At 52.1% G+C, this 25,988-nt stretch overlaps 24 non-coding genes and 2 pseudogenes across 24 annotated transcripts; 1 reads left to right on the top strand and 25 right to left on the bottom strand.

Annotated features, from left to right (window-relative positions):
- Positions 1 to 243: 243 nt before the first annotated feature.
- On the bottom strand, positions 244 to 362 carry LOC138217619 (5S ribosomal RNA). The gene has a single exon (XR_011181331.1). It is a non-coding gene; the product is annotated as a 5S ribosomal RNA (ribosomal RNA).
- A 537-nt stretch (positions 363 to 899) lies between these two features.
- LOC138245018 (5S ribosomal RNA) lies at positions 900 to 1,018 on the bottom strand. Its single transcript, XR_011193634.1, has one exon. It is a non-coding gene; the product is annotated as a 5S ribosomal RNA (ribosomal RNA).
- Positions 1,019 to 1,555: 537 nt separating this feature from the next.
- Positions 1,556 to 1,674, bottom strand: LOC138217618 (5S ribosomal RNA). The gene has a single exon (XR_011181330.1). It is a non-coding gene; the product is annotated as a 5S ribosomal RNA (ribosomal RNA).
- Positions 1,675 to 2,211: 537 nt separating this feature from the next.
- On the bottom strand, positions 2,212 to 2,330 carry LOC138216587 (5S ribosomal RNA). The gene has a single exon (XR_011180299.1). It is a non-coding gene; the product is annotated as a 5S ribosomal RNA (ribosomal RNA).
- Positions 2,331 to 2,869: 539 nt separating this feature from the next.
- LOC138218606 (5S ribosomal RNA) lies at positions 2,870 to 2,988 on the bottom strand (annotated as a pseudogene).
- Positions 2,989 to 3,525: 537 nt separating this feature from the next.
- LOC138244166 (5S ribosomal RNA) lies at positions 3,526 to 3,644 on the bottom strand. The gene has a single exon (XR_011192779.1). It is a non-coding gene; the product is annotated as a 5S ribosomal RNA (ribosomal RNA).
- A 536-nt stretch (positions 3,645 to 4,180) lies between these two features.
- LOC138244810 (5S ribosomal RNA) lies at positions 4,181 to 4,299 on the bottom strand. Its single transcript, XR_011193425.1, has one exon. It is a non-coding gene; the product is annotated as a 5S ribosomal RNA (ribosomal RNA).
- A 537-nt stretch (positions 4,300 to 4,836) lies between these two features.
- Positions 4,837 to 4,955, bottom strand: LOC138216721 (5S ribosomal RNA). The gene has a single exon (XR_011180433.1). It is a non-coding gene; the product is annotated as a 5S ribosomal RNA (ribosomal RNA).
- A 537-nt stretch (positions 4,956 to 5,492) lies between these two features.
- On the bottom strand, positions 5,493 to 5,611 carry LOC138216859 (5S ribosomal RNA). The gene has a single exon (XR_011180572.1). It is a non-coding gene; the product is annotated as a 5S ribosomal RNA (ribosomal RNA).
- Positions 5,612 to 6,148: 537 nt separating this feature from the next.
- On the bottom strand, positions 6,149 to 6,267 carry LOC138219080 (5S ribosomal RNA; annotated as a pseudogene).
- A 528-nt stretch (positions 6,268 to 6,795) lies between these two features.
- LOC138216751 (5S ribosomal RNA) lies at positions 6,796 to 6,914 on the bottom strand. The gene has a single exon (XR_011180463.1). It is a non-coding gene; the product is annotated as a 5S ribosomal RNA (ribosomal RNA).
- Positions 6,915 to 7,451: 537 nt separating this feature from the next.
- Positions 7,452 to 7,570, bottom strand: LOC138216556 (5S ribosomal RNA). Its single transcript, XR_011180268.1, has one exon. It is a non-coding gene; the product is annotated as a 5S ribosomal RNA (ribosomal RNA).
- Positions 7,571 to 8,106: 536 nt separating this feature from the next.
- Positions 8,107 to 8,225, bottom strand: LOC138218990 (5S ribosomal RNA). Its single transcript, XR_011181560.1, has one exon. It is a non-coding gene; the product is annotated as a 5S ribosomal RNA (ribosomal RNA).
- A 537-nt stretch (positions 8,226 to 8,762) lies between these two features.
- LOC138216858 (5S ribosomal RNA) lies at positions 8,763 to 8,881 on the bottom strand. Its single transcript, XR_011180571.1, has one exon. It is a non-coding gene; the product is annotated as a 5S ribosomal RNA (ribosomal RNA).
- Positions 8,882 to 9,418: 537 nt separating this feature from the next.
- LOC138244165 (5S ribosomal RNA) lies at positions 9,419 to 9,537 on the bottom strand. Its single transcript, XR_011192778.1, has one exon. It is a non-coding gene; the product is annotated as a 5S ribosomal RNA (ribosomal RNA).
- A 537-nt stretch (positions 9,538 to 10,074) lies between these two features.
- On the bottom strand, positions 10,075 to 10,193 carry LOC138216750 (5S ribosomal RNA). The gene has a single exon (XR_011180462.1). It is a non-coding gene; the product is annotated as a 5S ribosomal RNA (ribosomal RNA).
- Positions 10,194 to 10,730: 537 nt separating this feature from the next.
- LOC138216555 (5S ribosomal RNA) lies at positions 10,731 to 10,849 on the bottom strand. The gene has a single exon (XR_011180267.1). It is a non-coding gene; the product is annotated as a 5S ribosomal RNA (ribosomal RNA).
- A 536-nt stretch (positions 10,850 to 11,385) lies between these two features.
- Positions 11,386 to 11,504, bottom strand: LOC138216247 (5S ribosomal RNA). Its single transcript, XR_011179959.1, has one exon. It is a non-coding gene; the product is annotated as a 5S ribosomal RNA (ribosomal RNA).
- A 537-nt stretch (positions 11,505 to 12,041) lies between these two features.
- LOC138216903 (5S ribosomal RNA) lies at positions 12,042 to 12,160 on the bottom strand. The gene has a single exon (XR_011180616.1). It is a non-coding gene; the product is annotated as a 5S ribosomal RNA (ribosomal RNA).
- Positions 12,161 to 12,697: 537 nt separating this feature from the next.
- On the bottom strand, positions 12,698 to 12,816 carry LOC138245047 (5S ribosomal RNA). Its single transcript, XR_011193663.1, has one exon. It is a non-coding gene; the product is annotated as a 5S ribosomal RNA (ribosomal RNA).
- A 537-nt stretch (positions 12,817 to 13,353) lies between these two features.
- On the bottom strand, positions 13,354 to 13,472 carry LOC138216554 (5S ribosomal RNA). Its single transcript, XR_011180266.1, has one exon. It is a non-coding gene; the product is annotated as a 5S ribosomal RNA (ribosomal RNA).
- A 536-nt stretch (positions 13,473 to 14,008) lies between these two features.
- On the bottom strand, positions 14,009 to 14,127 carry LOC138245503 (5S ribosomal RNA). The gene has a single exon (XR_011194113.1). It is a non-coding gene; the product is annotated as a 5S ribosomal RNA (ribosomal RNA).
- Positions 14,128 to 14,664: 537 nt separating this feature from the next.
- LOC138216768 (5S ribosomal RNA) lies at positions 14,665 to 14,783 on the bottom strand. The gene has a single exon (XR_011180480.1). It is a non-coding gene; the product is annotated as a 5S ribosomal RNA (ribosomal RNA).
- Positions 14,784 to 17,968: 3,185 nt separating this feature from the next.
- LOC138243616 (U1 spliceosomal RNA) lies at positions 17,969 to 18,133 on the top strand. Its single transcript, XR_011192271.1, has one exon. It is a non-coding gene; the product is annotated as a U1 spliceosomal RNA (small nuclear RNA).
- A 1,387-nt stretch (positions 18,134 to 19,520) lies between these two features.
- On the bottom strand, positions 19,521 to 19,593 carry trnav-aac (transfer RNA valine (anticodon AAC)). The gene has a single exon. It is a non-coding gene; the product is annotated as a tRNA-Val (tRNA).
- A 109-nt stretch (positions 19,594 to 19,702) lies between these two features.
- Positions 19,703 to 19,775, bottom strand: trnaf-gaa (transfer RNA phenylalanine (anticodon GAA)). Its single transcript has one exon. It is a non-coding gene; the product is annotated as a tRNA-Phe (tRNA).
- Between the last annotated feature and the right edge of the window lie 6,213 nt (positions 19,776 to 25,988).

The raw sequence follows: 25,988 nt of genomic DNA, 5'->3' as shown, positions 1-25,988 counted from the left end.
ACGCCAGCCGAACAAGTCTCCACAGCCGAAGCGCTGTGTCTCTTTTCAGCTGGCGATAAACCTTTCCTCGATCCTTTGCAGACTTGTAAAACTGTTCCTGATCAGAATAAAAAACGCTCACGCTAATACACAAGCACCCGTGTCTCGCCAAAGCTGACAAATAAACAGACGGACAAGCCGCACTGCACGTGTGAACAGGGGAATGAGCGAGCGAGCGGGGATAGGGCGCCTCCTTTGCTTAAAAGCTTACAGCACCTGGTATTCCCAGGCAGTCTTCCATCCAAGTACTAACCAGGCCCATCCCTGTTTAGCTTCCGAGATCAGACGAGATCAGGCGTGCTCAAGGGGGTGTGGCCGTAAGCGAGAGCAAAGCTCGCTGGCACCCTTCTTATTGAGAGGACAGCTCCGTCACCTCTTTTACGACGCTGCTTTTTTTCTCTTGCGTTTTTCTCTTCTTCCCACGTTCTCTCTCTTCACTGCCTTCGTCCCCGCTCAATTTCACTTCAGCCTTTCACTCTTGCTTCCTTCCAATGAGGACGGAGCTGCGGGAGAAAGGGCGCTATAGAGGATCGCTGTGGAGAGCTGCTGCTGTGCTTTGACATCTGAGCTCTGTGGAAAACGATCTCAATACAATTCTGAAAAACGCGACTCTCCGAACGCCAGCCGAACAAGTCTCCACAGCCGAAGCGCTGTGTCTCTTTTCAGCTGGCGATAAACCTTTCCTCGATCCTTTGCGGACTTGTAAAACTGTTCCTGATCAGAATAAAAAACGCTCACGCTAATACACAAGCACCCGTGTCTCGCCAAAGCTGAGAAATAAACAGACGGACAAGCCGCACTGCACGTGTGAACAGGGGAATGAGCGAGCGAGCGGGGATAGGGCGCCTCCTGCGCTTAAAAGCTTACAGCACCTGGTATTCCCAGGCGGTCTCCCATCCAAGTACTAACCAGGCCCATCCCTGTTTAGCTTCAGAGATCAGACGAGATCAGGAGTGCTCAAGGGGGTGTGGCCGTAAGCAAGAGCAAGGCTCGCTGGCACCCTTCTTATTGAGAGGACAGCTCCGTCACCTCTTTTACGACGCTGCTTTTTTTCCCTTGCGTTTTTCTCTTCTTCCCACGTTCTCTCTCTTCACTGCCTTCGTCCCCGCTCTATTTCACTTCAGCCTTTCACTCTTGCTTCCTTCCAATGAGGACGGAGCTGCGGGAGAAAGGGCGCTATAGAGGATCGCTGTGGAGAGCTGCTGCTGTGCTTTGACATCTGAGCTCTGTGGAAAACGATCTCAATACAATTCTGAAAAACGCGACTCTCCGAACGCCAGCCGAACAAGTCTCCACAGCCGAAGCGCTGTGTCTCTTTTCAGCTGGCGATAAACCTTTCCTCGATCCTTTGCGGACTTGTTAAACTGTTCCTGATCAGAATAAAAAACGCTCACGCTAATACACAAGCACCCGTGTCTCGCCAAAGCTGACAAATAAACAGACGGACAAGCCGCACTGCACGTGTGAACAGGGGAATGAGCGAGCGAGCGGGGATAGGGCGCCTCCTGTGCTTAAGAGCTTACAGCACCTGGTATTCCCAGGCGGTCTCCCATCCAAGTACTAACCAAGCCCATCCCTGTTTAGCTTCCGAGATCAGACAAGATCAGGTGTGCTCAAGGGGGTGTGGCCATAAGCGAGAGCAAGGCTCGCTGGCACCCTTCTTATTGAGAGGACAGCTCCGTCACCTCTTTTACGACGCTGCTTTTTTTCCCTTGCGTTTTTCTCTTCTTCCCACGTTCTCTCTCTTCACTGCCTTCGTCCCCGCTCTATTTCACTTCAGCCTTTCACTCTTGCTTCCTTCCAATGAGGACGGAGCTGCGGGAGAAAGGGCGCTATAGAGGATCGCTGTGGAGAGCTGCTGCTGTGCTTTGACATCTGAGCTCTGTGGAAAACGATCTCAATACAATTCTGAAAAACGCGACTCTCCGAACGCCAGCCGAACAAGTCTCCACAGCCGAAGCGCTGTGTCTCTTTTCAGCTGGCGATAAACCTTTCCTCGATCCTTTGCGGACTTGTAAAACTGTTCCTGATCAGAATAAAAAACGCTCACGCTAATACACAAGCACCCGTGTCTCGCCAAAGCTGACAAATAAACAGACGGACAAGCCGCACTGCACGTGTGAACAGGGGAATGAGCGAGCGAGCGGGGATAGGGCGCCTCCTGCGCTTAAAAGCTTACAGCACCTGGTATTCCCAGGCGGTCTCCCATCCAAGTACTAACCAGACCCATCCCTGTTTAGCTTCCGAGATCAGACGAGATCAGGCGTGCTCAAGGGGGTGTGGCCGTAAGCAAGAGCAGAGCTCGCTGGCACCCTTCTTATTGAGAGGACAGCTCCGTCACCTCTTTTACGACGCTGCTTTTTTTCCCTTGCGTTTTTCTCTTCTTCCCACGTTCTCTCTCTTCACTGCCTTCGTCCCCGCTCTATTTCACTTCAGCCTTTCACTCTTGCTTCCTTCCAATGAGGACGGAGCTGCGGGAGAAAGGGCGCTATAGAGGATCGCTGTGGAGAGCTGCTGCTGTGCTTTGACATCTGAGCTCTGTGGAAAACGATCTAAATACAATTCTGAAAAACGCGACTCTCCGAACGCCAACCGAACAAGTCTCCACAGCCGAAGCGCTGTGTCTCTTTTCAGCTGGCGATAAACCTTTCCTCGATCCTTTGCGGACTTGTAAAACTATTCCTGATCAGAATAAAAAACGCTCACGCTAATACACAAGCACCCGTGTCTCGCCAAAGCTGACAAATAAACAGACGGACAAGCCGCACTGCACGTGTGAACAGGGGAATGAGAGCGAGCGAGCGGGGATAGGGCGCCTCCTGCGCTTAAAAGCTTACAGCACCTGGTATTCCCAGGCGGTCTCCCATCCAAGTACTAACCAGGCCCATCCCTGTTTAGCTTCCAAGATCAGACGAGATCAGGCGTGCTCAATGGGGTGTGGCCGCAAGTAAGAGCAAGACTCGCTGGCACCCTTCTTATTGAGAGGACAGCTCCGTCACCTCTTTTACAACGCTGCTTTTTTTCCCTTGCGTTTTTCTCTTCTTCCCACGTTCTCTCTCTTCACTGCCTTCATCCCAGCTCTATTTCACTTCAGCCTTTCACTCTTGCTTCCTTCCAATGAGGACGGAGCTGCGGGAGAAAGGGCGCTATAGAGGATCGCTGTGGAGAGCTGCTGCTGTGCTTTGACATCTGAGCTCTGTGGAAAACGATCTCAATACAATTCTGAAAAACGCGACTCTCCGAACGCCAGCCGAACAAGTCTCCACAGCCGAAGCGCTGTGTCTCTTTTCAGCTGGCGATAAACCTTTCCTTGATCCTTTGCGGACTTGTTAAACTGTTCCTGATCAGAATAAAAAACGCTCACGCTAATACACAAGCACCCGTGTCTCGCCAAAGCTGAAAAATAAACAGACGGACAAGCCGCACTGCACGTGTGAACAGGGGAATGAGCCAGCGAGCGGGGATAGGGCGCCTCCTGCGCTTAAAAGCTTACAGCACCTGGTATTCCCAGGCGGTCTCCCATCCAAGTACTAACCAGGCCCATCCCTGTTTAGCTTCCGAGATCAGACGAGATCAGGCGTGCTCAAGGGGGTGTGGCCGTAAGCAAAAGCAAGGCTCGCTGGCACCCTTCTTATTGAGAGGACAGCTCCGTCACCTCTTTTACGACGCTGCTTTTTTCCCTTGCGTTTTTCTCTTCTTCCCACGTTCTCTCTCTTCACTGCCTTCGTCCCCGCTCTATTTCACTTCAGCCTTTCACTCTTGCTTCCTTCCAATGAGGACGGAGCTGCGGGAGAAAGGGCGCTATAGAGGATCGCTGTGGAGAGCTGATGCTGTGCTTTGACATCTGAGTTCTGTGGAAAACGATCTCAATACAATTCTGAAAAACGCGACTCTCCGAACGCCAGCCGAACAAGTCTCCACAGCCGAAGCGCTGTGTCTCTATTCAGCTGGCGATAAACCTTCCCTCGATTCTTTGCGGACTTGTTAAACTGTTCCTGATCAGAATAAAAAACGCTCACGCTAATACACAAGCATCCGTGTCTCGCCAAAGCTGACAAATAAACAGACGGACAAGCCGCACTGCACGTGTGAACAGGGGAATGAGCGAGCGAGCGGGGATAGGGCGCCTCCTGCGCTTAAAAGCTTACAGCACCTGGTATTCCCAGGCGGTCTCCCATCCAAGTACTAACCAGGCCCATCCCTGTTTAGCTTCCGAGATCAGATGAGATCAGGCGTGCTCAAGGGGGTGTGGCCGCAAGCAAGAGCAAGGCTCGCTGGCACCCTTCTTATTGAGAGGACAGCTCCGTCACCTCTTTTACGACGCTGCTTTTTTTCCCTTGCGTTTTTCTCTTCTTCCCACGTTCTCTCTCTTCACTGCCTTCGTCCCCGCTCTATTTCACTTCAGCCTTTCACTCTTGCTTCCTTCCAATGAGGACGGAGCTGCGGGAGAAAGGGCGCTATAGAGGATCGCTGTGGAGAGCTGCTGCTGTGCTTTGACATCTGAGCTCTGTGGAAAACGATCTCAATACAATTCTGAAAAACGCGACTCTCCGAACGCCAGCCGAACAAGTCTCCACAGCCGAAGCGCTGTGTCTCTTTTCAGCTGGCGATAAACCTTTCCTCGATCCTTTGCGGACTTGTAAAACTGTTCCTGATCAGAATAAAAAACGCTCACGCTAATACACAAGCACCCGTGTCTCGCCAAAGCTGACAAATAAACAGACGGACAAGCCGCACTGCACGTGTGAACAGGGGAATGAGCGAGCGAGCGGGGATAGGGCGCCTCCTGCGCTTAAAAGCTTACAGCACCTGGTATTCCCAGGCGGTCTCCCATCCAAGTACTAACCAGGCCCATCCCTGTTCAGCTTCCGAGATCAGATGAGATCAGGCGTGCTCAAGGGGGTGTGGCCGTAAGCGAGAGCAAGGTTCGCTGGCACCCTTCTTATTGAGAGGACAGCTCCGTCACCTCTTTTACGACGCTGCTTTTTTTCCCTTGCGTTTTTCTCTTCTTCCCACGTTCTCTCTCTTCACTGCCTTCGTCCCCGCTCTATTTCACTTCAGCCTTTCACTCTTGCTTCCTTCCAATGAGGACGGAGCTGCGGGAGAAAGGGCGCTATAGAGGATCGCTGTGGAGAGCTGCTGCTGTGCTTTGACATCTGAGCTCTGTGGAAAACGATCTCAATACAATTCTGAAAAACGCGACTCTCCGAACGCCAGCCGAACAAGTCTCCACAGCCGAAGCGCTGTGTCTCTTTTCAGCTGGCGATAAACCTTTCCTCGATCCTTTGCGGACTTGTAAAACTGTTCCTGATCAGAATAAAAAACGCTCACGCTAATACACAAGCACCCGTGTCTCACCAAAGCTGACAAATAAACAGACGGACAAGCCGCACTGCACGTGTGAACAGGGGAATGAGCGAGCGAGCGGGGATAGGGCGCCTCCTGCGCTTAAAAGCTTACAGCACCTGGTATTCCCAGGCGGTCTCCCATCCAAGTACTAACCAGGCCCATCCCTGTTTAGCTTCCGAGATCAGACAAGATCAGGCGTGCTCAAGGGGGTGTGGCCGTAAGCGAGAGCAAGGCTCGCTGGCACCCCTCTTATTGAGAGGACAGCTCCGTCACCTCTTTTACGACGCTGCTTTTTTTCCCTTGCGTTTTTCTCTTCTTCCCACGTTCTCTCTCTTCACTGCCTTCGTCCCCGCTCTATTTCACTTCAGCCTTTCACTCTTGCTTCCTTCCAATGAGGACGGAGCTGCGGGAGAAAGGGCGCTATAGAGGATCGCTGTGGAGAGCTGCTGCTGTGCTTTGACATCTGAGCTCTATGGAAAACGATCTCAAAACAATTCTGAAAAACGCGACTCTCCGAACGCCAGCCGAACAAGTCTCCACAGCCGAAGCGCTGTGTCTCTTTTCAGCTGGCGATAAACCTTTCCTCGATCCTTTGCGGACTTGTAAAACTGTTCCTGATCAGAATAAAAAACGCTCACGCTAATACACAAGCACCCGTGTCTCACCAAAGCTGACAAATAAACAGACGGACAAGCCGCACTGCACGTGTGAACAGGGGAATGAGCGAGCGAGCGGGGATAGGGCGCCTCCTGCGCTTAAAAGCTTACAGCACCTTATATTCCCAGGCGGTCTCTTATCCAAGTACTAACCAAGCCCATCCCTGTTTAGCTTCCGAGATCAGACGAGATCAGGCGTGCTCAAGGGGGTGTGGCCATAAGCGAGAGCAAGGCTCGCTGGCACCCTTCTTATTGAGAGGACAGCTCCGTCACCTCTTTTACGATGCTGCTTTTTTCCCTTGCGTTTTTCTCTTCTTTCCTCTCTTCACTGCCTTCGTCCCCGCTCTATTTCACTTCAGCCTTTCACTCTTGCTTCCTTCCAATGAGGACGGAGCTGCGGGAGAAAGGGCGCTATAGAGGATCGCTGTGGAGAGCTGCTGCTGTGCTTTGACATCTGAGCTCTGTGGAAAACGATCTCAATACAATTCTGAAAAACGCGACTCTCCGAACGCCAGCCGAACAAGTCTCCACAGCCGAAGCGCTGTGTCTCTTTTCAGCTGGCGATAAACCTTTCCTCGATCCTTTGCGGACTTGTAAAACTGTTCCTGATCAGAATAAAAAACGCTCACGCTAATACACAAGCACCCGTGTCTCGCCAAAGCTGACAAATAAACAGACGGACAAGCCGCACTGCACGTGTGAACAGGGGAATGAGCGAGCGAGCGGGGATAGGGCGCCTCCTGCGCTTAAAAGCTTACAGCACCTGGTATTCCCAGGCGGTCTCCCATCCAAGTACTAACCAAGCCCATCCCTGTTTAGCTTCCGAGATCAGACGAGATCAGGCGTGCTCAAGGGGGTGTGGCCATAAGCGAGAGCAAGGCTCGCTGGCACCCTTCTTATTGAGAGGACAGCTCCGTCACCTCTTTTACGACGCTGCTTTTTTTCCCTTGCGTTTTTCTCTTCTTCCCACGTTCTCTCTCTTCACTGCCTTCGTCCCCGCTCTATTTCACTTCAGCCTTTCACTCTTGCTTCCTTCCAATGAGGACGGAGCTGCGGGAGAAAGGGCGCTATAGAGGATCGCTGTGGAGAGCTGCTGCTGTGCTTTGACATCTGAGCTCTGTGGAAAACGATCTCAATACAATTCTGAAAAACGCGACTCTCCGAACGCCAGCCGAACAAGTCTCCACAGCCGAAACGCTGTGTCTCTTTTCAGCTGGCGATAAACCTTTCCTCGATCCTTTGCGGACTTGTAAAACTGTTCCTGATCAGAATAAAAAACGCTCACGCTAATACACAAGCACCCGTGTCTCGCCAAAGCTGACAAATAAACAGACGGACAAGCCGCACTGCACGTGTGAACAGGGGAATGAGCGAGCGAGCGGGGATAGGGCGCCTCCTGCGCTTAAAAGCTTACAGCACCTGGTATTCCCAGGCGGTCTCCCATCCAAGTACTAACCAGGCCCATCCCTGTTTAGATTCTGAGATCAGACGAGATCAGGCGTGCTCAAGGGGGTGTGGCCGTAAGCGAGAGCAAGGCTCGCTGGCACCCTTCTTATTGAGAGGACAGCTCCGTCACCTCTTTTACGACGCTGCTTTTTTCCCTTGCGTTTTTCTCTTCTTTCCACGTTCTCTCTCTTCACTGCCTTCGTCCCCGCTCTATTTCACTTCAGCCTTTCACTCTTGCTTCCTTCCAATGAGGACGGAGCTGCGGGAGAAAGGGCGCTATAGAGGATCGCTGTGGAGAGCTGCTGCTGTGCTTTGACATCTGAGCTCTGTGGAAAACGATCTCAAAACAATTCTGAAAAACGCGACTCTCCGAACGCCAGCCGAACAAGTCTCCACAGCCGAAGCGCTGTGTCTCTTTTCAGCTGGCGATAAACCTTTCCTCGATCCTTTGCGGACTTGTAAAACTGTTCCTGATCAGAATAAAAAACGCTCACGCTAATACACAAGCACCCGTGTCTCGCCTAAGCTGACAAATAAACAGACGGACAAGCCGCACTGCACGTGTGAACAGGGGAATGAGCGAGCGAGCGGGGATAGGGCGCCTCCTGCGCTTAAAAGCTTACAGCACCAGGTATTCCCAGGCGGTCTCCCATCCAAGTACTAACCAGGCCCATCCCTGTTTAGCTTCCGAGATCTGACGAGATCAGGCGTGCTCAAGGGGGTGTGGCCGTAAGCGAGAGCAAGGCTCGCTGGCACCCTTCTTATTGAGAGGACAGCTCCGTCACCTCTTTTACGACGCTGCTTTTTTTCCCTTGCGTTTTTCTCTTCTTCCCACGTTCTCTCTCTTCACTGCCTTCGTCCCCGCTCTATTTCACTTCAGCCTTTCACTCTTGCTTCCTTCCAATGAGGACGGAGCTGCGGGAGAAAGGGCGCTATAGAGGATCGCTGTGGAGAGCTGCTGCTGTGCTTTGACATCTGAGCTCTGTGGAAAACGATCTCAATACAATTCTGAAAAACGCGACTCTCCGAACGCCAGCCGAACAAGTCTACACAGCCGAAGCGCTGTGTCTCTTTTCAGCTGGCGATAAACCTTTCCTCGATCCTTTGCGGACTTGTAAAACTGTTCCTGATCAGAATAAAAAACGGTCACGCTAATACACAAGCACCCGTGTCTCGCCAAAGCTGACAAATAAACAGACGGACAAGCCGCACTGCACGTGTGAACAGGGGAATGAGCGAGCGAGCGGGGATAGGGCGCCTCCTGCGCTTAAAAGCTTACAGCACCTGGTATTCCCAGGCGGTCTCCCATCCAAGTACTAACCAGGCCCATCCCTGTTTAGCTTCCGAGATCAGACAAGATCAGGCGTGCTCAAGGGGGTGTGGCCGTAAGCGAGAGCAAGGCTCGCTGGCACCCCTCTTATTGAGAGGACAGCTCCGTCACCTCTTTTACGACGCTGCTTTTTTTCCCTTGCGTTTTTCTCTTCTTCCCACGTTCTCTCTCTTCACTGCCTTCGTCCCCACTCTATTTCACTTCAGCCTTTCACTCTTGCTTCCTTCCAATGAGGACGGAGCTGCGGGAGAAAGGGCGCTATAGAGGATCGCTGTGGAGAGCTGCTGCTGTGCTTTGACATCTGAGCTCTGTGGAAAACGATCTCAAAACAATTCTGAAAAACGCGACTCTCCGAACGCCAGCCGAACAAGTCTCCACAGCCGAAGCGCTGTGTCTCTTTTCAGCTGGTGATAAACCTTTCCTCGATCCTTTGCGGACTTGTAAAACTGTTCCTGATCAGAATAAAAAACGCTCACGCTAATACAGAAGCACCCGTGTCTCGCCAAAGCTGACAAATAAACAGACGGACAAGCTGCACTGCACGTGTGAACAGGGGAATGAGCGAGCGAGCAGGGATAGGGCGCCTCCTGCGCTTAAAAGCTTACAGCACCTGGTATTCCCAGGCGGTCTCCCATCCAAGTACTAACCAGGCCCATCCCTGTTTAGCTTCCGAGATCAGACGAGATCAGGCGTGCTCAAGGGGGTGTGGCCGTAAGCGAGAGCAAGGCTCGCTGGCACCCTTCTTATTGAGAGGACAGCTCCGTCACCTCTTTTACGACGCTGCTTTTTTTCCCTTGCGTTTTTCTCTTCTTCCCACGTTCTCTCTCTTCACTGCCTTCATCCCCGCTCTATTTCACTTCAGCCTTTCACTCTTGCTTCCTTCCAATGAGGACGGAGCTGCGGGAGAAAGGGCGCTATAGAGGATCGCTGTGGAGAGCTGCTGCTGTGCTTTGACATCTGAGCTCTGTGGAAAACGATCTCAATACAATTCTGAAAAACGCGACTCTCCGAACGCCAGCCGAACAAGTCTCCACAGCCGAAGCGCTGTGTCTCTTTTCAGCTGGCGATAAACCTTTCCTCGATCCTTTGCGGACTTGTAAAACTGTTCCTGATCAGAATAAAAAACGCTCACGCTAATACACAAGCACCCGTGTCTCGCCAAAGCTGACAAATAAACAGACGGACAAGCCGCACTGCACGTGTGAACAGGGGAATGAGCGAGCGAGCGGGGATAGGGCGCCTCCTGCGCTTAAAAGCTTACAGCACCTGGTATTCCCAGGCGGTCTCCCATCCAAGTACTAACCAAGCCCATCCCTGTTTAGCTTCCGAGATCAGACGAGATCAGGCGTGCTCAAGGGGGTGTGGCCATAAGCGAGAGCAAGGCTCGCTGGCACCCTTCTTATTGAGAGGACAGCTCCGTCACCTCTTTTACGACGCTGCTTTTTTTCCCTTGCGTTTTTCTCTTCTTCCCACGTTCTCTCTCTTCACTGCCTTCGTCCCCGCTCTATTTCACTTCAGCCTTTCACTCTTGCTTCCTTCCAATGAGGACGGAGCTGCGGGAGAAAGGGCGCTATAGAGGATCGCTGTGGAGAGCTGCTGCTGTGCTTTGACATCTGAGCTCTGTGGAAAACGATCTCAATACAATTCTGAAAAACGCGACTCTCCGAACGCCAGCCGAACAAGTCTCCACAGCCGAAACGCTGTGTCTCTTTTCAGCTGGCGATAAACCTTTCCTCGATCCTTTGCGGACTTGTAAAACTGTTCCTGATCAGAATAAAAAACGCTCACGCTAATACACAAGCACCCGTGTCTCGCCAAAGCTGACAAATAAACAGACGGACAAGCCGCACTGCACGTGTGAACAGGGGAATGAGCGAGCGAGCGGGGATAGGGCGCCTCCTGCGCTTAAAAGCTTACAGCACCTGGTATTCCCAGGCGGTCTCCCATCCAAGTACTAACCAGGCCCATCCCTGTTTAGATTCTGAGATCAGACGAGATCAGGCGTGCTCAAGGGGGTGTGGCCGTAAGCGAGAGCAAGGCTCGCTGGCACCCTTCTTATTGAGAGGACAGCTCCGTCACCTCTTTTACGACGCTGCTTTTTTCCCTTGCGTTTTTCTCTTCTTTCCACGTTCTCTCTCTTCACTGCCTTCGTCCCCGCTCTATTTCACTTCAGCCTTTCACTCTTGCTTCCTTCCAATGAGGACGGAGCTGCGGGAGAAAGGGCGCTATAGAGGATCGCTGTGGAGAGCTGCTGCTGTGCTTTGACATCTGAGCTCTGTGGAAAACGATCTCAAAACAATTCTGAAAAACGCGACTCTCCGAACGCCAGCCGAACAAGTCTCCACAGCCGAAGCGCTGTGTCTCTTTTCAGCTGGCGATAAACCTTTCCTCGATCCTTTGCGGACTTGTAAAACTGTTCCTGATCAGAATAAAAAACGCTCACGCTAATACACAAGCACCCGTGTCTCGCCTAAGCTGACAAATAAACAGACGGACAAGCCGCACTGCACGTGTGAACAGGGGAATGAGCGAGCGAGCGGGGATAGGGCGCCTCCTGCGCTTAAAAGCTTACAGCACCAGGTATTCCAAGGCGGTCTCCCATCCAAGTACTAACCAGGCCCATCCCTGTTTAGCTTCCGAGATCTGACGAGATCAGGCGTGCTCAAGGGGGTGTGGCCGTAAGCGAGAGCAAGGCTCGCTGGCACCCTTCTTATTGAGAGGACAGCTCCGTCACCTCTTTTACGACGCTGCTTTTTTTCCCTTGCGTTTTTCTCTTCTTCCCACGTTCTCTCTCTTCACTGCCTTCGTCCCCGCTCTATTTTACTTCAGCCTTTCACTTTTGCTTCCTTCCAATGAGGACGGAGCTGCGGGAGAAAGGGCGCTATAGAGGATCGCTGTGGAGAGCTGCTGCTGTGCTTTGACATCTGAGCTCTGTGGAAAACGATTTCAATACAATTCTGAAAAACGCGACTCTCCGAACGCCAGCCGAACAAGTCTCCACAGCCGAAGCGCTGTGTCTCTTTTCAGCTGGCGATAAACCTTTCTTCGATCTTTTGCGGACTTGTAAAACTGTTCCTGATCAGAATAAAAAACGCTCACGCTAATACACAAGCACCTGCGTCTCGCCAAAGCTGACAAATAAACAGACGGACAAGCCGCACTGCACGTGTGAACAGGGGAATGAGCGAGCGAGCGGGGATAGGGCGCCTCCTGCGCTTAAAGGCTTACAGCACCTGGTATTCCCAGGCGGTCTCCCATCCAAGTACTAACCAGGCCCATCCCTGTTTAGCGTCTGAGATCAGACGAGATCAGGCGTGCTCAAGGGGGTGTGGCCGTAACCGAGAGCAAGGTTCGCTGGCACCCTTCTTATTGAGAGGACAGCTCCGTCACCTCTTTTACGACGCTGCTTTTTTTCCCTTGCGTTTTTCTCTTCTTCCCACGTTCTCTCTCTTCACTGCCTTCGTCCCCGCTCTATTTCACTTCAGCCTTTCACTCTTGCTTCCTTCCAATGAGGACGGAGCTGCGGGAGAAAGGGCGCTATAGAGGATCGCTGTGGAGAGCTGCTGCTGTGCTTTGACATCTGAGCTCTGTGGAAAACGATCTCAATACAATTCTGAAAAACGCGACTCTCCGAACGCCAGCCGAACAAGTCTCCACAGCCGAAGCGCTGTGTCTCTTTTCAGCTGGCGATAAACCTTTCCTCGATCCTTTGCGGACTTGTAAAACTGTTCCTGATCAGAATAAAAAACGGTCACGCTAATACACAAGCACCCGTGTCTCGCCAAAGCTGACAAATAAACAGACGGACAAGCCGCACTGCACGTGTAAACAGGGGAATGAGCGAGCGAGCGGGGAGAGGGCGCCTCCTGCGCTTAAAAGCTTACAGCACCTGGTACTCCCAGGCGGTCTCCCATCCAAGTACTAACCAGGCCCATCCCTGTTTAGCTTCCGAGATCAGACGAGATCAGGCGTGCTCAAGGGGGTGTGGCCGTAAGCGAGAGCAAGGCTCGCTGGCACCCTTCTTATTGAGAGGACAGCTCCGTCACCTCTTTTACGACGCTGCTTTTTTTCCCTTGCGTTTTTCTCTTCTTCCCACGTTCTCTCTCTTCACTGCCTTCGTCCCCGCTCTATTTCACTTCAGCCTTTCACTCTTGCTTCCTTCCAATGAGGACGGAGCTGCGGGAGAAAGGGCGCTATAGAGGATCGCTGTGGAGAGCTGCTGCTGTGCTTTGACATCTGAGCTCTGTGGAAAACGATCTCAATACAATTCTGAAAAACGCGACTCTCCGAACGCCAGCCGAACAAGTCTCCACAGCCGAAGCGCTGTGTCTCTTTTCAGCTGGCGATAAACCTTTCCTCGATCCTTTGCGGACTTGTAAAACTGTTCCTGATCAGAATAAAAAACGCTCACGCTAATACACAAGCACCCGTGTCTCGCCAAAGCTGACAAATAAACAGACGGACAAGCCGCACTGCACGTGTGAACAGGGGAATGAGCGAGCGAGCGGGGATAGGGCGCCTCCTGCGCTTAAAAGCTTACAGCACCTGGTATTCCCAGGCGGTCTCCCATCCAAGTACTAACCAGGCCCATCCCTGTTTAGATTCTGAGATCAGACGAGATCAGGCGTGCTCAAGGGGGTGTGGCCGTAAGCGAGAGCAAGGCTCGCTGGCACCCTTCTTATTGAGAGGACAGCTCCGTCACCTCTTTTACGACGCTGCTTTTTTTCCTTGCGTTTTTCTCTTCTTTCCACGTTCTCTCTCTTCACTGCCTTCGTCCCCGCTCTATTTCACTTCAGCCTTTCACTCTTGCTTCCTTCCAATGAGGACGGAGCTGCGGGAGAAAGGGCGCTATAGAGGATCGCTGTGGAGAGCTGCTGCTGTGCTTTGACATCTGAGCTCTGTGGAAAACGATCTCAAAACAATTCTGAAAAACGCGACTCTCCGAACGCCAGCCGAACAAGTCTCCACAGCCGAAGCGCTGTGTCTCTTTTCAGCTGGCGATAAACCTTTCCTCGATCCTTTGCGGACTTGTAAAACTGTTCCTGATCAGAATAAAAAACGCTCAAGCTAATACACAAGCACCCGTGTCTCGCCTAAGCTGACAAATAAACAGACGGACAAGCCGCACTGCACGTGTGAACAGGGGAATGAGCGAGCAAGCGGGGATAGGGCGCCTCCTGCGCTTAAAAGCTTACAGCACCAGGTATTCCCAGGCGGTCTCCCATCCAAGTACTAACCAGGCCCATCCCTGTTTAGCTTCCGAGATCTGATGAGATCAGGCGTGCTCAAGGGGGTGTGGTCGTAAGCAAGAGCAAGGCTCGCTGGCACCCTTCTTATTGAGAGGACAGCTCCGTCACCTCTTTTACGACGCTGCTTTTTTTCCCTTGCGTTTTTCTCTTCTTCCCACGTTCTCTCTCTTCACTGCCTTCGTCCCCGCTCTATTTTACTTCAGCCTTTCACTTTTGCTTCCTTCCAATGAGGACGGAGCTGCGGGAGAAAGGGCGCTATAGAGGATCGCTGTGGAGAGCTGCTGCTGTGCTTTGACATCTGAGCTCTGTGGAAAACGATCTCAATACAATTCTGAAAAACGCGACTCTCCGAACGCCAGCCGAACAAGTCTCCACAGCCGAAGCGCTGTGTCTCTTTTCAGCTGGCGATAAACCTTTCCTCGATCCTTTGCGGACTTGTAAAACTGTTCCTGATCAGAATAAAAAACGCTCACGCTAATACACAAGCACCCGTGTCTCGCCAAAGCTGACAAATAAACAGATGGACAAGCCGCACTGCACGTGTGAACAGGGGAATGAGCGAGCGAGCGGGGATAGGGCGCCTCCTGCGCTTAAAAGCTTACAGCACCTGGTATTCCCAGGCGGTCTCCCATCCAAGTACTAACCAGGCCCATCTCTGTTTAGCTTCCGAGATCAGACGAGATCAGGCGTGCTCAAGGGGGTGTGGCCGTAAGCGAGAGCAAGGCTCGCTGGCACCCCTCTTATTGAGAGGACAGCTCCGTCACCTCTTTTACGACGCTGCTTTTTTTCCCTTGCGTTTTTCTCTTCTTCCCACGTTCTCGCTCTTCACTGCCTTCGTCCCCGCTCTATTTCACTTCAGCCTTTCACTCTTGCTTCCTTCCAATGAGGACGGAGCTGCGGGAGAAAGGGCGCTATAGAGGATCGCTGTGGAGAGCTGCTGCTGTGCTTTGACATCTGAGCTCTGTGGAAAACGATCTCAATACAATTCTGAAAAACGCGACTCTTGAACGCCAGCCGAACAAGTCTTTAAGTGGAAATCTAATAAGTAAATTGATTCTTAAAATGTAGAGAGCTTTGCAAAGAAATATATTGGGGCTTTTAGATAATATATTTCAAGGATGTAATTGCTGTGCTACAGTACGTGCAGAATTTTAGAAAACAGTGCGTCAACAAAGTACACTGTTTAGGTTACTTTAGAAGACAATGTACCAAAACAATATATGCTGTCTGGGTCGTTAGATTTAGCTGAAAGTAACTGATAAGCTTTGAATAACATATCTAGTGCTTCTTCTTTCGCTTTTTGATGTAATCTGTTTTCTCTTAGGGAAAGTGGAAGTTTTAGAATGGACAAAGCGCTGAGCTTTTTTACAGCGCAACGTCTTATGAAAACCCTGTACTGCTTGTAACAAATTGAGTCTCTGGTTGCTCCCAATATTGAAATAAAGACCTTACTCAGGTGAGAACTCTCTCTTGTGGCTTCCTTGATAGTTATATTTCCATGACACCGGTTTTAATGTCTGTAGATTGTATCTTATTTTTATTTTTTGTTTTGTTTCATGTTCATATTATGTGTTTTCACCCAGTTGACTCCAGTTAATAACAGTTTACCCAGTTAATAGCCACTTTTTATGCGCGAAAAACGGGTGATCTTTCTATCTCGTGATCAGCTTAGTATCTTTCTGTAAGTTTTTTTCTTCTTAATTAAACGTTTAAAATACATGAATTTCATAAAGACAACACACGTTTCGAACAGAAAAAAATCATATTCTGTTCTCTTCCTGGTATGTATAACAGATCAGCAGGTCTTATTTTCCCAATTGCTTTTTTCCACTGTATTTATCATAATGGCTAGCCAATGTCCTCTCTTAGCTAGGTAATGTTACTTGTGGATGTGCTTCTGCATTGCGTAGAAGCACATGTATCCATAGAAAGTGTATTATACTACTATTTGAGCTACAGTACATAAAAATAATTATATCGTTATTAATTTCTTTAGGTACATGATTCCATATTATATTCCCTATTAATCAAATTCTAAAAGTATGCTTTTGTTTACTCCGATAACGAGCACATTCACAGAAAATGTGAATATCTTATGACTTTTCACAAAGTATATAAAGTTAAGATGGTCAGAAGGAGCATGTAAAAACGTTTCCGAAACCTGGTAAAATCTTACTACATGTAAGACTTTGATGCTTAAAATGTTTAGGAAGAAAGTGGAATACTGGTGTGTATTTTTTCTTTAAACTACCAATACCAGCCATATACAGTTTACACTATATGTTTATGTTCCTAAATTAATATAGTTTATGGTGGTGTATCGTGGTTGTAGAGGTTTGATGGGTTTACTGAGACAATTATTAATTGTAGCAGTAATCACGAGGTTGTTCGTTGTGGCTTTTAGAAAATCAATCGTCAGAACAACTAACAACGCACACACACGGGTTCAATACACGAGATACATTTATTCATATAAATTGTGCACCAAACATATACTAGTCTGCCTGGATACGAGCGGCAGACCTTACTGTGAGGGTTATCAATATACAAGGTATATAATCTCGAAGAGATGCCAACACAAAGAGATACACAACAGAGAATATATGTCAATATATATCGTTCGGTTACCAAATCGCTAATCAGTGTTATTACCCACTGTTACTCTAAACTCGGAAGTAAATACATTACTCATGAATTAAATTGATAACAACTTGTGTTGAGGTACAATTGAATTCTCGAGACACAATGTAGAACATGGGGTTTACTTATCCACTGTGTATGGATTTGGAATCTCCCGGCACGAACACCAAGTCACTCTTTTGCCTGGGAAGAAGCTGGTTCGTTCCTGGTCCAGCGCTGCTTCTGAATAAGCTATTCAGGTTGTCGATGAGGGTCCAACTGTAGGCTGCCGTTGATCAAGCGGATCATTCACGTTGGTAGAATTCTGAGTACGTATGGGATCCTCGGCCTCGCGCTTAGAACAAAGTCCAAGTCCCTTTGCAGACAACAGCAGTTGTCACGTGATTGTCTCTGAGGATGCGCGAAAATGGCCAAGGAGAGCCCCGATCTGAGCTTGCGCTCCCTTTTTGACCAAGACATAGATGTGTGCTGATTGGTTGAGAGTTTGGCGGGCATTAGAGACCCACGTGGTATTACCACGCCCTGCCAGTCCCTGATTGGTTGGTCAAGGTGAGATATGAGTCACTTACTCTTGACACTTAGGAATGCAGTCCAGATGTCCATTCGGCACTCCCTAGACAGATAGGCACCAATGGATGACCATTGATCATGATAGCCAGGCTAAGCTAAGTGCATCCCCATCTGGGAGCTGTCCATTATCAAAAGAAAACATCTTAAATCAACCTGCATGAATACTTTCTCTGTGGCTGCACCACAAAGATGGAGGGTGAGAAGGGGCCTCATTTAGGACAGAATACCACGGCCTAATTCTGTCTTATTAACAAGCATTGCCGCTACAACGGCATCTCTCCTGTCAAACTTCCTCCTGACATGTTTGACAGGATCTGGGCCGTGGTGAACAGTGGGAAAGACGCCCTGTGGAGAGTGAGGAACATGGGGCTGTTCAAAGGCATCGAGGTCCCAGTCAAGGCAGCAGGTAGCCTGGCCCTGTTCATCACCCGAGAGAACTATTACCTCAGAGATCTGTGGAGAGAAGGGAGGGAGGAAGCAGAAAATCTGTGGGAAATTGAGAGCATAGGTCAATATCTCAAGAAACTGTGAAAAACATTATCATGTTTAAGTAAAGAATGTGATTTGCACCAGAAAAAAATAAATTGTTGCTATATAACTGGTACCGTGTCAAAATGTAATGAGATGGGATTATATATACTGTTTTAAGTATGTATATTAATGTAAAGCTTTCTAATTTGTGATGTCCTGTATTTTTTTGTGAAAAGAAAATAAAGTTCTTAAAAAATCGATTCACCCAGGGCGAGGCTCGGCCATTGCACTCCGGCTGTGCTGACCCCTGCGAATTCCCCAAATGTGGGAATCTCGACTGCATAATTTCTGGTAGTGGGGGACTGCGTTCGCGCTCTCTCCTGATGTGCTTGGTCAAATATCAGATACGGGAGAGTTAGGACACCATGAGCTGCGATAGGATCCCAGTTCGAAAGGAGTCGATGCCACTGCTGGTTCCCGGTTTCTTTTAGTTAGAGGTCCGGAGAAGCATTTCAAGCTGGTTACACTACTCCTTCCGGACATTCATTCCCTTTTCAAAGTCAGTCGTTTTGCTGTTGTCTGCATTATTTAGGCTGATTATCGAGGTTAGCCTTTATTTGGTCATGGGGGCCTCGGTACTGTATGCTAATTCTCAAGACAGTTTCACCCGTTTTCTGATTGCTAGGTTCTGTACCAGTGCAGACATGTCAAACAGTGAATAGCTGTACCTCTATTGTATCCGTGCTCAATGAATGAAATCAGTATTAAATGAATATATGTATAGTTATACGAAAAACAAGTGGTTTATTGACTCATCTTCATTTGCAGATTTAGAGGCAGCTTCGATATTCGGGGGAGGCATAAAACATGGTGCTGATCTTTGGAAAGCAGGAGGCAAAACTGACACGTTCTCATACAAGGAGCTGAAACCAGGCCACCTGGGTGAAGATCAGGTATCGTAACCGCTAGACCATATGGGAGCATACAGCCATGTTGTGCGTGCGTCATGTAAGCAAACTGTAATTGCTGCCTTCATGACCTGCTTGATGGAGAAAACACACAAGAGAGTTGGCACTCAGAGTGTCGAAGGGTTGATGTATACTAGGGCTCAGTTGAAATGCAGCGTCAGGACTTTTCCGACTAGTGTCACACAAAGAGAGTACATCCTTTCCTACTGGCTGTGTATGTCTCGGTAACTCGCTGTGATCGTATAGTGCTCAGAATTTGTGTTGTGGCCGCAACAACCCCGGTTCGAATCCACATACTGGCAGAATAGGAGGAGTACTGCCTGACTGGATCGTTGATGAACGACATAGGCCACTCCGACCTCTTCTTGGTTTTCTTCAATGACTTACTAAGGATCTTCTTCACATTCGCCCATGCAGGGGAAGCCAGTTACACCAAAGCAAACGCAGGAAAGTGCATTTCAAGCAGAGACCAGGAGGGACTTGTTTACACCGAGAGTGGTCGGAGAATGGAACAATGCGCCCAGCCCTGTTGCTGGAGCCGATTCTTGATGAGATCTTGGGCTCACTAAGAGGCCCCCGCTGGATGCTAATCTTTCTGTTGTTCTTGCAGGTCCTGCGCTGCTTTTGAGCCGACAGAGCTCGTCCTGGTCTGTCGGCACAGCCCAATTGCAAATGATCGGCTCCACGTACAGAAGGAACGTGCGTTTGGTACAAGAGTGCACGAAGGCACCGGAAATACATTGGGAACAAATGACCGGTCGTTCAAGACCTCTGTGAAGTACAGGAGCGTGCAAAACGAGTCTGCTTCCACCCGGTCTCGAACCAGGGACCTTTCGCGTGTTAGGCGAACGTGATAGCCGCTACACTATGGAAACCTGCAGGGACCGCTGCTGGTGTCTTGCTTGCATTTCGGGCTGAGAAAGGGACGCGTCACTTTAGGCAGGGTGCGCTGGAGAGAGGAACAAAGGGCGCGATGAAACAAAATACCAAAACCCGGGATCAAACCAGGGACCTTTAGATCTTCAGTCTAACGCTCTCCCAACTGAGCTATTTTGGCGGTGCGCAGAGCCCACAGCCACCTGCTCCAGCCTTCCTGTGTTGCGGCATGAGCGCACCAAGAGTAGCGGGAGAGTGTTGCAGGAACGTCACTCTGAAGGAAAGCCACCCAGGTGCGCCCTCTGAGCTCTGTCCAGCGCATCTTCCTCGCATGGACTCCTGCCTGCGACGGGCAGGAAACAATTAGCAAGAACAGAACGACACCCCATGGGTGTCTCATGACCACACCTTAGGTTGTGACACGTGCAGGTGTGAGGGGTTGCCGGGCTACTTTGGAGCAGAGCTTGGGCGGAGGGGGGGCGGGAAAGCAGACAAAGAGGTGACACCTCAAGGTCTGCACGATCACAGCTCTCCGCTGCCCCAGGCTTCCGCTCGATAAGCTACTGGACACACCCGCCCCTCCTCACACAGACCGTGGAAAAGCCCCCGAGTGTGAGGGCTCTCTCTTCCTCCCAGGAGCTCTTGGACACGACGCACAGACAGGGGGCGGGGAGCCGCCGCCTGCAAACACGGCTCCAGGCAGGAATCCACTCCGCAGGAACCGCAGAGCAGAGGAGATGGGGGCAGCTTAGCTCCTGTGCAGAGACCTGAGCTGTTGTTGCTGCGGACGCTGTCTTTTCTGCACTCGGGGTAGGAGTGAATGTTGAGTTGCCCTTAGAAATGAAGCAGAGCACTTCAACGGCACGGTTGTGTGTGTGTGTGTGCGCCCTGGTGATTCTGGGAGACAGATCGAACCTGGGCTGTGGTTTAAATGCTATTGGTTTGTGAACAGAATACCCTTATCCCAGTGCATTGTGCCACATTAAATAAACGCACGAGAAAAAGAGATTCAGAACGCAAAGCTGTGTCAGTGTTCTGTGTAAAAAATCGGTTTGAACATCACAGGAACTGTTTTTAATAAGCTGCTGAGTAAAGAATATTGTAGCATTTACAGGTTCTTTTCAGAACAAAGGACGAGTGGAGACGCGATTAACAAACAAGCGCTTTGTTATTAATACTCACACTTTGTTATGAACACTACCATTAAAACTACCAGTTGTACTCTCACTAATGTTAAAATGAATACACTAGTAGTAGTATTAGTTGCTGCCCGTGACGTCACATACACTCTCTGTGACGAATGCGAGACACCTAGACACATACAGTGACGTGCCGGCTGTTGCCGTGGTTACCATACTTATGATTTATAAACACTGGAAAAATGTATTTAAACTGTTACTTACATACATTTATCAACTTGGAATATAATTTTCTAGCTCTAGGATAGAGTTACCTAAATAATAATATGAATAATCATTGTTTAATTTTGGATTGAACATTATTAACACTAAACGCACTATGGTAATTGATCGATACAGTCTTTATTGACTGTTTTCTAGATATTTAAACAGGGTCAAGAAAAGAATCAGTACTCACCAATCAGTGAAGTTAATCGATTATTCTATGGTCCTTCAGCTGAATAAATTGGTTGTCGATACATAAGTGATCAATAATTCTCCTCCGTTCCCTCCGCGCATCTCCCGCGGTCTCGCTCTCTGATCCCAGCACTCTGGCTGGTGTCTGTGACGTCACAGCGCTCTTTCTGACAAAGCAGAGCTGGAGGAGACTCCTGTCCGGAGCCCGGGGGGCTTTTCTTACAGATATAAAATCTCCCCCCCCAAAAAAAACACACCGGACTGTGAAGAGAAGCGAATCATCACAGTTGGAGAAGGAGAGCGACAAACCTAGGAATAAAATTCATTAAACAGAAAAAAAAGTTTACATCGCAGATTATTGCGTTACAAAGCGTACCCATGTGGAGCAGTAGAGGACAAGCACGAGTCCCTGAAATAAGCGCTTTTAAGAGTTTTACACAAATCTTCAGAGTAAAGAAGCCAGGAGGATCAGACTCCTGATCCTGGAGGTTAAAATGTGTATCCTGGTTTTATTTCCACCCAGCTCTCAGTTCCATTAGTGGTCTGATGATTTAAATTAACTGTATAACTGTTACCAGACTTAATCTAAATTGTAAATTTATAAGACTGGCTACTAATAATAAATATACTGATCAAAGTGTCAATACTGGTGTTTATAAAATAAATACTGTAGCATTTGCAGGTTCTTTTCAGAACAAAGGACGAGTGAAGACGCGATTAACAAACAAGCATTAACACAAAACCAAACACAGGATATACACACACATGAGGAGACTGAGGGAACAAGTACACATAGTTAGGGTGGTAATTACCTAACAACACACTATACTTTTACAAGACTACACAGGGCACTAGAACTACTAGGACATTATTTACACAGGTAGGGTCAGCCGCTGGTCATCGTGCTGACCCTCAGACTCTCCCCGGCTACCACTCCCAGCATGCCCAGCGGTACTACGAGCGCCTAGGGGCACTTTCTCCTCACCACCAGGCGAGGGCATTACACTGCCCCCACCTGAAGCGTCTGGCGTCTGGCGTCTGGCGTCTGGCGTCTCGCCGACGTCGAACACCCCCCTCAGGCTGTACTCGTACTGGGCTAACTGCTGTGGAACCCTGCGCCGCAGTGACGGCTGGCGACCCACGGACGCCCCACTATCGTCCGGCTCCAGCCCCGGCTGCTCCTGTAGAGCCTCCCCACACGGCTCCTCCTCCCGGGCCCGGTATGGGGCCAGGCGGTCTCGGTGCAGGACCACCACTCTCCCCCGTGTTCGCAACCGGACACGGTAGCAGACTTCACCCACCACCCCGAGTACCTCAGCGGGACCCTCCCACGACGGCGCCAGCTTAGGGCTGAGGCCTTTGCAGCGGCGCGGGTTGTACACCCAAACCGAGTCCCCCGGCTGGAAGGCAGGCCCCCTGCAGCGCAGGTCGTAGTGCCGCTTCTGCCGGACCCCCGCCTGTGTCAGGTGGGTCCGTGCAAAGCTGTGCACCTGCTGCATCCGCTGCTGCAGGTCCCACTCGTAGTCCGGTCCAGCCGGCGGTGCCGACCCGTCTCCGGGCGGCGGGCCGAAGACCAGGTCCACCAGGGTTCGCATTTCCCGGCCCAGCATGAGCGAGGCCGGGGTGCACCCGGTGGATTCCTGGACCGCGGTCCTGTACGCCCAGAGCGCAAGGGGGAGGTGGCAGTCCCAGTCCCGTTGGTGCCGGGACACCAGGGTGGCCAGCTGGGTGGCGAGCGTCCGATTAAACCGCTCCACCAACCCGTCGCTCTGGGGATGCAGCGGTGTGGTCCGCGTCTTAGTGATCCCCAGGCGCTGGCACACTCTGGCGAAGACCTCGAAGTTACGCCCCTGGTCACTGTGTAACTCCTCCGGCACCCCCAGCCTGGCAAATATCCCCTCCAGCAGTGCATCGGCCACCGTGGGGGCACTCTGGTCCGGGAGGGCGTAGGCCTCCGGCCACTTCGTAAAATAATCCATGGCCACCAAGACGTAGCGGTTCCCAGCCTCGGTGCGCGGAAACGGGCCCAAAACGTCCACCCCCACCCGCTCCATAGGAGCCCCCACCTGGTGTTGTTGGAGGGGGGCCCGAGAGTGCTCGGGGGGACCCTTCTGCGCCACGCACACCGCACACGTTTGGCAGTACCTCTGCACGTCCCAGTGGCAAAGACCCCAATAAAAATGGCCTCGGAGACGCTGCAGGGTTTTCTTACCGCCGAAGTGCCCCATGCCCGGCTGGCCGTGCACCACCCCGCGGAGCGACCGAGGCACCACCAGCTGCCACCGTACCTCACCACTGGAGGGTACCCGCCACCCCCGGTGCAGCACCCCATCCTTTACCTCCAAGGCCTCCCACAGGGCGCAGAGGGCCTTGACGGACTTTGGGTGCGGGGCGAGCTCCTCTCGCGTAGGCCGCACTCCAGCTGCCCTCCAGCGGAGCACCGGCCCCACGTCAGGATCAGCTGCCTGACGCTGCGCCAGGTCTGGCAGGCCCACCCCCAGCGGCCCCTCCCGGGCCGTGGCCGCGGTGCCCACCCCCGCCACGGTGCGGACAGCCACCTCACGCTGCTCCCGCCGGGCGCAGTGATGGCAGTCCGCGGCCTCGCAGGGGCGCCGCGAGAGAGCGTCGGCATTGAGATGGCGAGACCCCGCACGGTGCACGACAGTGAAGTCGTACTCCTGCAGGATCTCTATCCATCGCGCCATCTGCCCCTCCGGCTCCTTTTAGTGGAGCAGCCAGGTGAGGGACGCATGGTCGGTCCTCAGCCGGAACCGGGTCCCGAACAGGTACGGCCTGAAGTGGTGGACCACCGCCATCACCGCCAGCAGCTCGCGACGGGTCACGCAGTAGTTCCGTTCAGCCCTAGTCAAAGCCCGACTATAGTAGGCCACTACGCGCTCCCCATCCGGCCCCTCCTGCGCCAACACCGCGCCCACCCCCGAGTCACTCGCGTCGGTATCGAGAACATACGGCAACCGCGGGTCGGGGTAGGCCAGCACGGGGGCCCCCACCAGAGCTTCACGCAACCGGCTGAAGGCAGTCTCACAGCCCGAGTCCCAGTCGAAACGGCGGCCCTTGTCGGTGAGGGGTTGAGCCTCAGGCCAGCACGGCGGATGCAGTCCAGCACCGCCTGGAGGTTCGTCAAGGCCTGGTCGAAGCCCCGGGCATGAACCAGCAGATCGTCCAGATACAGCACACACTGGTTCCGCGGGACAGATGCCAGCACCCTCTCCATCAGCCTCTCGAACGTCGCCGGGGCATTGCACAGGCCAAAAGGAATGACAGTAAACTGCCAGAGGCCCTGGCCGATAGAAAAGGCTGTCTTCGGGCGAGCATCGGGAGCAAGCGGTACCTGCCAGTAGCCGCAGCGGAGGTCCAGGGAGCTGAACCAGGTCGACCCGGTGATGTAGTCTAGGGCGTCATCTATCCTCGGCAGGGGGTAGGAATCTTTCCGGGTGACCTCGTTCAGCTTGCGGTAGTTGACGCAGAACCTCCACGAGCCGTCTTTTTTTTTTACCAGTACAGCTGGCGCCGACCACGGGCTCGCGGAGGGCTCAATCACCCCCGCTGCGGCCATCTCCCGGATCTTTTCCTCGGCGGCGGTCCGCTTGGCGTGAACCATGCGTCCCGGTGGGATGCGGATGGGCCGAGCGTCGCCGGTGTTGATCTCGTGTTGGACCAGGGCAGTGCGGGTGCAGTCCTCATCTATCGCCGCAAAGAGATCCTCGTTCTGGGCGAGTAGCGCCTGGAGCCGCTGCCGCTGGTCCTGATCGAGGCCCTCGCAGCTCCGCTGCTAGAGATCCTCAATGGCGCGCCTCGCTTCCATGCAACGCTCGGCTCCCGCCGCCGCCGCCTTGTCTGGCCCCCCGGCTGACTCGGGAGCAGGATCCAGCACGCTCGCTCCCCGGCTCACAGGCCTAGTCTGCCCCGGCGACTGCCGCCGCCGCCGCCGCCACTGCCTCTTTTTCTCCCAGCTCCGGCAAGCCCGCGTCCCTCGGCCTTCGCCGGGCCTGCCCTCCACCAGGTGAAGTCGCTCCCCCTGCCACACCAACTCCTGCCGGCTCAAGTCCAAACTGGTCCCCACTCGCTGCAGTACGTCCAGCCCCAGAATGCAGTCCTCCTGGATGGGTGCAAGGTAGCAGGGGTGGCACACCGTCGCTGCACCTAGACGGAAGGCAAGCACCCGTTTCCCCCGGACTGCGGCGAGCTGTCCCGTCACGGTCCTTAGCCGCAGGCCGGAGGCCTCCCATCCTGGGGGGTTGGTGCCCTCGGTGTCGGGGAGGACGCCCGGCCGGAGTAAGGTTACCGATGAACCGGCGTCGAGTAGGGCCAGGCAGGGTTGGTCCTCGATTCAGCAGTGGAGGTACAGGCCCCGGCTACAGCCGACTCGCCCCACGGTGACGTGAGGGGCGCCGGTCTTAATAGCGCTCTCCGGAGCGGGGGGTGAGGTGTTCGAGTGGCGGCCTTCCACACGCTGAGTCGCCCCGTGCCCGTTTCCCGACGCCGATCGAGGAGTGCGAGGTTCGGGTGCCCGGCAGAACCTGGCTCAGAGTTCCCTCTTCCTGCAGCGGTCGCAAAGCAGCGTGTGGGGCTGTTCCGCAGGGGTCGCTGCAAGGTCTGGCTCCTCTTCCCCCTCGCTGGACTCCTCCGTCGCCGCCTCGGTCAGCCAGCAGTGTCTGCTGGCGCTTCCAGCCACCCTGAACACGGCCTCAGCCAAGGCCTGCTCCAGCGATGCACTTGGTGCCGCAGCTCCTCGGGTGAGAGGGCCTTGAGAAAGGCCTGGAGAGCCATCTCCCCCT

The sequence above is a fragment of the Lepisosteus oculatus genome, chromosome 14 (assembly GCF_040954835.1).
Source record: "Lepisosteus oculatus isolate fLepOcu1 chromosome 14, fLepOcu1.hap2, whole genome shotgun sequence".
NCBI lineage: Eukaryota > Metazoa > Chordata > Actinopteri > Semionotiformes > Lepisosteidae > Lepisosteus > Lepisosteus oculatus.
The sequence above is the reverse complement of the archived record's forward strand: the minus strand, read 5'-3'. Positions and strand labels throughout refer to the sequence as shown.